The 9,901-nt window shown below is 37.2% G+C and overlaps 1 protein-coding gene across 1 annotated transcript in view; it reads right to left on the bottom strand.

The window, feature by feature from the left end:
• Nucleotides 1-9,424: 9,424 nt before the first annotated feature.
• The window catches only part of pcsk9 (proprotein convertase subtilisin/kexin type 9), a 247,995-nt gene continuing 247,518 nt past the window's right edge, over nucleotides 9,425-9,901 (bottom strand). Inside the window, exon 13 of the transcript XR_015925228.1 lies at nucleotides 9,425-9,503. The gene's annotated coding sequence lies outside the window, so the exon portion shown is untranslated. The remainder of the gene's footprint in view (nucleotides 9,504-9,901) is intronic.

The following is a 9,901-nucleotide window of genomic DNA, read 5'->3' as shown; positions in this document are numbered from 1 at the left end:
TCACATGCAAAAGCAATCAAACCCCAGAAACTGGTGAAGCTGGAAACAGTAAATTAAATTTCCTAGCAACTTTTCATAGTTATTATTTTATTTTTACACAAATAAACAACCATAAAGAAATTGTTATTAATAGTATGTCAGAAGTGTATTAATTTTGATAATTTCTTAACCTAGTATGAACTAAGCCTTGGTTCTGTTGGTGTATGTATTGTATATAGTTTTGCAACAACATTAAAACACATTTAGCTCCGTTCCCTTACACTATACGTTATCACACCGGAAGATAATTAACACAATTATTCAATGAATTAAATGGAAGAGAGCTACCTGCTGCTTCGATTCAAGAGTTCATTTATAACTATAATTTTCCTGCAGTTTCTTTAGGGTGCGTGGAATGAGCTGTTAATTTTTTCTGGCTTTGATGTTAGCACAAACAATTTATCCCTACCCGAAGCATTAAGTCATAAAGCCTGTTTGACATGAAAACAAACAGCCAGAACTTCGTTTGCTGTATTACTTCTTATGTTTTGAGATGACTGTGTAGTGCAGTATGCTTTTAATTTACGATAGGATGTTGCCCTGGTAAGACTCACTTTCATTAGTGTAAAGGCTGGTACTGCACAACTCTTCACTATTTTTTTAAGTTAACTTCGTTGTTTTCTCTGTTGCGGCTATGCTGAATCAAACTTCTCCTGTCGTAGTATTAAGCGTTCATGCACCATCTTTGTACTATTCACTTGCACATTATGGTTGGTGGATTTTATGAGGGTTAGTTTTATTTTCTCCACTATGACAATGCTATTAGATGCAGTTTTGGCCAGCACCGCAGAGAAATTGTTAGGACTGTAGGTCCTGTAGGCAGGTAGATTAGGGAATGAAATCCTATTGCTCTGTTCTTGAGCAAATTATCTAAATTGCTCTAATGAATATCCTGCTGTATGAAAATGTGCTCTTCATGTTGTCTTTGAAAATGAAAATGTCATAGGTTGTAATTGTTACCTAGGACCTGTGCGGTATTCTAGACGGACCTGTCCAGTTCTAGAGACAGAGGATGCAGCTGTGGTTAAATAAAATATTTGTAAAAATATTAGATATTTATATGGAAAATTTAACCTTCTAGACAATGTGTGGAAGAAATAAAAAGTGCTTAGATAAAAGTGTGATTTTATATCAAGGGATTTGATGTTGAAATTGTGCAATGCACTAGTCAGACCTCATTTAGAATATTTTTTTGTTACTAAAACAATATTGCTGCTTTTGAATCAGTCCAGAGTAGAGTAACTGGATACATCCCTGGATTTAAAGAAATGTTCTTCAATGATACACTAAGAGAACTGGATCTTTTTGTTCTTGAATGGTTGAAAACTGAAAGGACCTCAATTATTAGGGATTCAATTACCCCAAATCTTTGAAGACAAACCCTATAGACTTCTGAATCAGCATCAATGCATTTACCAGAGGAAACAAGAAACTATTTGGAAGCACTACACAAAGTGATGTACCAAACAGGTTGCATGGTTTCCTCATTTATAACTGTTCTTATGTTCTAATTAACATTTATATTCTTATAAATGCTTCATTAGGTAATCAAAAATATTATCTTTAATAATCCAGTCTTCATCCTGGATATAATTCTAAACATTGAAGAGGAAAAATTTTAAACACACAAATATAGAATATAAAGAGTGGAATCAAGCTACAACTGACAGCTCTAGAAGGGAAAATCACACACAAAAAAGTACACATACATAAATCTGTCCTTCATCCAAATATCCTGAAACTAATCTGAAAAAATGCATCTGGATCACCAATGCTTTTGGCACACTGCATAAGGGACTGTGCAAATTCTCTCCATGTTGGTAATACAGAATCTATTTCTCTATTTCTTTACGGCTAATTTCACGCCTGTTACAATGGAGCTAAAGCTAATAACAAAACATATTTTCCGCTCGTGGATTTTCCCAGAATAAGACTCCATTGCAGGCAAGGGGGCAGAAAGTCACTCTCAATGGTGAACAGTTCAATCCATCTAAAATGGTTTAAGTTCTTTTCGTTGAAATTAAAAAAGGCCCAGGCCTTTGTGTTATCTTTTTGAGATCCCTGTTGGATATAAACACATTTGGACATTGTGTTGTGAACTCCCAACATTGTAATAAGTTGAAGGTGATAAGTTGAACCTGCATTACAACTCACATTTGCATTCTAGCTCTCTTTACCATACTGAGTACGTTTGAAAGCTAATTTAGCCAAAAACTATAAACAAAGACATTTTCTACTGAGAGCTTTATATGAAAGAACTTCAGGCATCTCTTTGTACAATTTGTTGCTGGTATATATTAAAAATTTACCATTTCTTAATGGCCCTTGGAGCTTTAAGTTTATTTTGTTTAAAAATCAGACATTTCACTGTTAAAAGTTTCCTGAAAAAGTTCAGTCTATCTTTATTGTGCCCATTTGAGTTCATGTTGTGAACTGTTGAGGTACACGTGTTTTAATTCTTGTCTCAGTGATCAGTTAATGCCATGTTTTAAATACTGCTTAATTCTCTGTTCCTTGTACAAAAAGTTAGGTGATGAGGAGCATGATTCCCTATTGCCAATAACAGAAAATTGTTGACTTAGAGGAGCAGCTTAGCAGTTTTGATACTCAGATATGGCAATCTTTATCAGAAGGACCTTTGACTCTAATTCTTTTTGTTTCACCAATCTTGTCTTCTCTCACTGAATGCTAACAATATAGTTATTCCTCATGAGAAGCTAAAGAATGGTTAATTTCAACCTAGAAGCATGGACTTGGAAAACTTGGAATTGTTTGTAAATGCATAAGTAAAATATTTTTAAAATGTGTGGCAGTAAAATAAACTTTCAATTTTACATCATAGTTAAACCTTGTTCAGACTGTCAGTGAGAGTTAATGATCTGTATATTTTATTCTGTTGATGACTGTGTAGCTTGGAGTGAAGTACTAAGAACAGATGACGAACAGAATATGGGCAATTATCAATAAAAGAGATAAAAAACTAGTCAAGCACCATTATTTTTATCCATTTCATAAATCATGACCCTCTTAGAAATTAACAATATCAATTTAGCAATTTTTAATGCTCTGTTTTAAACTGTAAAGTTTCAGACAACAGTTGAGAGTATAAGCCTCAAAGACTTATAGCACATATATTAAATCTCTCACACTTTTTAACTATGATTAGCTTACGTCCTTCCAGTAAAGTGATACTGTAACCAGAAAAAGTAGTGATTCATTCTGTACAGGGGGTCTGGTTTTCAGGCCCCCTTGTATTCACCACATCATTACACTAGCTTTAAATTATGCTTTGAACAGCTATTGACCTTGAAAAATAAGGAATTAAGTAGATGTGCTTGTGTAACAATGATTATAAAAATGGCTGCTGGACATATCAAATTGTAATCTAAATATAATATTCCTTCTGCCACAAATGGACATGGCATGTGGAACTCAACATTCATTGTAGACAGTTCAATTGATTTCAATTAGGTAATCTCATTTCACTTTCTGCAAGAAAGTATTTATCTCTTGTGAAATTAAACAGCACTGGACAGCTGTAGGGAACAGGAAAGCATTCCACTGCTTCAAAGACTAAAAGGTCTTTGTATTTTACTAGGTGGGACTACAAAGAAGGTTCAGGTGGAAATTTATTAGGTGTTGTTCATTAAGTTCTGCACAGAGGTTTAGTTTCCATTAATTATTTTCCTTTAGTGTTTTAGAGCAATGAGTGATTAAAGGAATACTTCTGTTAGGCTTGAATGAAAAATAACCAAAAATCTTCACATTCTAAAACTTGGGGGAGTGTTGTCTTTTAAGGCTAACTGCATTTTGCAGATGTACAGTAAGTATGTAACAAAATGGGGCACAAATTCATAGTCAATTGCATCATGAAATACTATACTTCTTACATAAGTACATGTTTTCATGTCTTCACATGCATTTTGCCTTGCTTGGAGGAATAAAATTGTGTACTGTTTGATTGGGCTCCTAAAAAGTAGAAGGACTCAATGGTACTCTCCTTTCCTATTCCCTGGGCTTTAAACATTGTTTCAAAGTGAGGACAATATAAGGGTTGCCCTGTGCATTTTCTTCTAAAAGGTAATCTGTGAGTGGGAGTTTGATTAGGACTGGTGTATGGAGTTGATGAAATGGGCCTGTTTTGTTAGAGTCCTTAGAGTAGCTTTTGGTCTCAAAGTGTTTCTTGTGGTCATAGTGGAGAAACAACTAGGCTAGAGCCAGAACCTGTATTTATACACAGGTTTGCACTGAACCTACAGTAATGGCTGTACAGTATGTATCCATTTGTTGCACACTATATACAATCTAAAACCAGATGGTGTTGTAGTTCTTATTTTTTGTTGAATTGGTAATGGTAGTAAGAACAGTTGTAATAGCACTAAACATGACTAAATCATGGGAATACGCACCCCAGAGTTACGTAGCAAAGATATGCTGTATTATTAGTTTAACAGTTACAAAAAAGAAGCATATGCTGTTAAATGCCTCTCTTCCCTGTCTGCCGATCCTAAACAATGGCAGGAAGTGGGTGACAATGTCTAATAATACACTTCATCATCAGACAATGGTGTGAGGTGAGGAGACTGGGAGTTACTGTTACAAGGAACACACCATGATTTGTCTCCAGAACCTGTCCCCTCCAGGTACCCCCTATTATAAATGGTGACAAGTGTTCACCTTTTGTTCTGCTACTTGGAGAACCTTGTGAGTAGTTTGTCAATAGTTTGTCAATAGCAAAGCACCCAGATATTTATCATACAGCTGTTGTATATATACTGATGCACGAGTAAAGCCAAACTGTCAATATATCAATTGCTTGGGAATATACTTAATTCTGTTTATGTTTAGAAAAACGGCGCACATAGGTTTGTTGACTAAGTCGTATTGTTCCTTCTGATAAAACATGAAACTCAAGTTGTGTGGTTTCATTAGAGTTCCAGTGGCACTCATTTGTTTTATAAAAGTGATTTTTAAAGAATCGCAAGCTGTCACAACTTCATCACTGTTATTAATTTGGGTTGCATTTTGTTGGTCTGAGAAAATGAGGATTAATGCCTGAAACTTGTAATTGCTAGAGATTAACATAAAGTGCTAATTGTTATTGAAAATCCTGTTAGTTTACCAGTCTCACTACTACAGTATGTCTGTACTGTAAGTGTGAAAAAAGTTTTTGTAAGGTACTTAAGGTTCTTTTGGAAGCAGGTGGGTTTTGGTGAGGGACTAGTAAGTGTGATAACAAGGGTAAGGAACTAGAGTGGTGCCAAAGAAAAGAAATTAACAAACAAAATGGAGCTGGCTAGGAAAGTGAGGGAAAGCTAACTTGACTGCAAAAGAAAACCCGAAACACATGGTCTTCGGCGTCTTCAACCTAACTAACCTCCACTGACTACCCAAAACCATACAAGACAAATGGCACTTACCCGTACTAAACTAATGTTACTAGTACAAAGTCAACTAAGTGTATAAAGTGTACCCAACAACCTAAACTAACCTTATATACAAAAGTTCACACAAAAACACAAGTTAACCAGGAATACAAATAAGGGAAAACAAGAGTAATCAACAGGAACATGGTACAAAAGAACACAAAGATTGAACATGTAGCACATTAGGGCAAGATAATGGCCAAACAAGAATAAACACACAAACAAACGAAAGTACAAAGAAACTAACAGAAAACCAACAAAACAACAAAGCTAAAGCTATACGAAAATACACACACGCAAAACAAAACAAAACAAAACAAAACAAAACAAAACAAAACAAAACAAAACAAAACAAAACAAAACAAAACAAAACAAAACAAAACAAAACAAAACAAAACAAAACAAAACAAAACAAAACAAAACAACGAAGCTGAAGCAATAACCAAAAGCAAAGCGATAACCAAAACCAAACAGGACCAAAGTCAAACGAAAGGCCTCTCCTTGCTGAAAACCTCCATGTTATATGATGAATAAGATGTGTTCTGATTGGCTGAAAGTTAATTGATGATGATGTCATACTGAAAGTGTGTGTAATGGTGGGCCAATGGGGAAGGGAGAACAATCAAGGGTCAGCAGTGTGGATATAACAGAAAAAACACACACAGAACACACATTGGGACGTAACACCACCACCCATAAAAACAAACATCTAATGTTTGGACAAAGCGAAAACAAAAAGAAAACAAATCTTTAGATTCTAGAAAGGGCGTCAGCTAACACATTTTCTGCCCTTCTCTTGTGGAGAATTTCCAGATTATAGTTCTGGATAATCAACGACCAGCGCATCAGTCGCTGATTTTGATTATACATCCTGTACAGAAACACCAAAGGGTTATGGTCAGTGTAAACACTTACAGGTAGGTGGCTACAACCTACATAAACTTCAAAATATTGTAAAGTGAGTAGTAACGCCAAAGCTGCTTTCTCAATTGTCTAGTAATTTAACTGATATTTATTAAACTTTTTTGAAGCTTCCACTACATGACATGGGAGGTGGTTCCAGACTCTCAGCCCTGGAATGACCCCAACCTTAATTTCCACTTATATCTCCATTTCTTTGAGTTACTAACTTGAAGTCCTGTGATTTGGCTTGGTCATTGTCTTTCAGGATTTGAAATGTCTATCTTCTCATTTGCAGTCTGAATATGACATTTCATTCAGTGGTTTACCATTGTATTGCCTCTAGCACGTGATATATTTCGTGTTAAATGGTGACCAACAAAAAGGCATTCTATGTAAGGTTTATATTATGTATTACATAATGCATAGTATAATATATGAACATAATATACAGTGGTGTGAAAAAGTGTTTGCTCCCTTCCTGATTTCTTATTTTTTTGCAAGTTTGTCACACTCAATTTGTTTGATGATCTGAAACATTTCAAATATTAGACAAAGATAACACAAGTAAACACAAAATGCAGTTTTTAAATAAATAAAGGTTTTTATTATTAAGGGGAAAAAAAATCCAAACCTACATGGCCCTGTGTGAAAAAGTGATTGCCCCCTAAACCTAATAACTGGTTGGGCCACCCTTAGCAGCAACAACTGCAATCAAGCGTTTGCGATAACTGGCAATGAGTCTTTTACAGCGCTGTGGAGGAATTTTGGCCCACTCATCTTTGCAGAATTGTTGTAATTCAGCCACATTGGAGGGTTTTCGAGCCTTAACCGCTTTTTTAAGGTCATGCCACAACATCTCAATCGGATTCAGGTCAGGACTTTGACTAGGCCACTCCAAAGTCTTCATTTTGTTTTTCTTAAGCCATTCAGAGGTGGACTTGCTAGTGTGTTTTGGATCATTGTCCTGCTGCAGAACCCAAGTGCGCTTCAGCTTGAGGTCACAAACAGATGGCCGGACATTCTCCTTCAGGATCTTTTGGTAGACAGCAGAATTCATGGTTCCATTTACCACAGCAAGTATTCCAGGTCCTGAAGCAGCAAAACAACCCCAGACCGTCACACTACCACCCCCATATTTTACTGTTGGTATGATGTTCCTTTTCTGAAATGCTGTGTTACTTTTACGCCAGATGTAATGGGACACACACCTTCGAAAAAGTTCAACTTTTGTCACGTCAGTCCACAGAGTATTTTCCCAAAAGTCTTGGGGATCATCAAGATGTTTTCTGGCAAAACTGAGACGAGCCTTTATGTTCTTTTTGCTCAGCAGTGGTTTTCGTCTTGGAACTCTGCCATGCAGGCCATTTTTGCCCAGTCTCTTTCTTATGGTGGAGTCATGAACACTGACCTTAACTGAGGCAAGTGAAGCCTGCAGTTCTTTGGATGTTGTTGTGGGTTTTTTTGTGACCTCTTGGATGAGTCGTCGCTGCGCTCTTGGGGTAATTTTGGTCGGCCGGCCACTCCTGGGAAGGTTTACCACTGTTCCATGTTTTCGCCATTTGTGGATAATGGCTCTCACTGTGGTTCGCTGGAGTCCCAAAGCTTTAGAAATGGCTTTATAACCTTTTCCAGACTGATAAATCTCAATTACTCTGTTTTTTCATTTGTTCCTGAATTTGTTTGGATCAAAGCATGATGTCTAGCTTTTGAGGATCTTTTGGTCTACTTCACTTTGTCAGGCAGGTCCTATTTAAGTGATTTCTTGATTGAGAACAAGTGTGGCAGTAATCAGGCCTGGGTGTGGCTAGAGAAATTGAAATTTCCAAAGATGTGATAAACCACAGTTGATTTATGTTTTAACAGGGGGGGCAATCACTTTTTCACACAGGGCCATGTAGGTTTGGATTTTTTTTCCCTTAATAATAAAAAACTTTATTTAAAAACTGCATTTTGTGTTTACTTGTGTTATCTTTGTCTAATATTTCAATTTGTTTGATGATCTGAAACATTTCAGTGTGACAAACATGCAAAAAAATAAGAAATCAGGAAGGGGGCAAACACTTTTTCACACCACTGTATATTGTTTAATATATTATGCATTTTTCTTTAATTATGAGAAAGAAAAAAATAAAAAAAATACACGCCCTTTATCTTTTATACAACTTTTTAACTATGCATATGTATTCTGTGCAAGGTGTGGCATATCACAAATAAATAATGGGGACTTCCCTCCACTACCACCAATGTGTAGCACCCAGCTGGATGATGCGAAGGCAGCCAAAGAGCACCAGTACGCTCACCACACATCAGCTATCAGTGGGGAGGAGAACAGAGTGATGTAGCCAATTCATAGATGGGGTTTATTAGGAGGCCATGACTGCTAAAGGCCAGGGTCAATTTGGCCAAGATGCCAGGGTTATGTCCCTACTCATTTAAAGAAACAGGTCCTCAATTTTACACCTCATCTGAAGGATGGCACTTTATTTTTACAATATATTGTCTCCATCATTACACTGGGGAATTAGGACCCACACAGACCACAGGGTGAGTGCTCCCTACTGGTCCCACTACTACCACCTCTTCCAGCAAAATCCTTAGCTTTCCCAGCAACTCACAGCTAGCAACCCACTGAAGATAAGCAGGTGTGAGTCTGGTCAGCACCTGGATGGGAGACCTGCAGGGAAAAACTAAGGTTGCTACTGGAAGAGGTGTTAGTGGGGCCAGCAGGGGGCGCTCACCCTGCGGTCTGTGTAGGTCCTAATTGCCCCAGTATAGGGACGGGATGAGAAAACCACGGTCCTGGCTCCCTGTGGTCATTAAAAATCCTAGGGCGTTTCTTGAAAAGAGTAGGCGTGTAACCCCGGCATCCTGGCCAATTCTCCCCATTAGCCGTTACCAATCATGGCCTCCTCATAATCCCCATCTATGAACTGCGTTCATAACTGTGTTCTCCTCCCCACTGAGAGCTGATGTGTGGTGAGCATTCTGGCGTACTATGGCTGCCGTCGCATCATCCAGGTGGATGCTGCATGTTGGTGGTGGTGGAGGGGAGTCCCCATTACCTGTAAAGCACTTTAAGTGGAGTGTCCAGAAAAGCGCTATATAAGTGTAAACAATTATTATTATGAATTAAGTCTTAATAGTGCTTTTAACAATGCTTACGTCCCTTGATTTCAATTCTACACCTTTTAGTATACAGTATATCATAACATTGTCTGCCTTTTTAATTGCTAACATTCTTTCTCATCTCAGAGAAATGTAAGGCAAGAGCTGTGAAAGATATGACCATGTCTTGCTTGAATAACAAAGATCACCTGGTTGTTATTGACACATTTGTAAGTGGGTTGCCTGAGAGAAATTGCCGAAAGATTTGACTTGTCTTCAAACTAGTGCAAAGAAACTGGGAAACCCACTTTATTAGTGAGAAGTCACACCCTGGAAGACAGATTCATTACATTTGTCTCATGTGGCAACTGCACATTAAATCCGGCATAACTAATGTAAATTGCAATTTACATACTTGGAGAACACTT

The sequence above is a fragment of the Lepisosteus platostomus genome, chromosome 11 (assembly GCF_059453375.1).
Source record: "Lepisosteus platostomus isolate fLepPlt1 chromosome 11, fLepPlt1.hap1, whole genome shotgun sequence".
Lineage (NCBI taxonomy): Eukaryota > Metazoa > Chordata > Actinopteri > Semionotiformes > Lepisosteidae > Lepisosteus > Lepisosteus platostomus.
The sequence above is the reverse complement of the archived record's forward strand: the minus strand, read 5'-3'. Positions and strand labels throughout refer to the sequence as shown.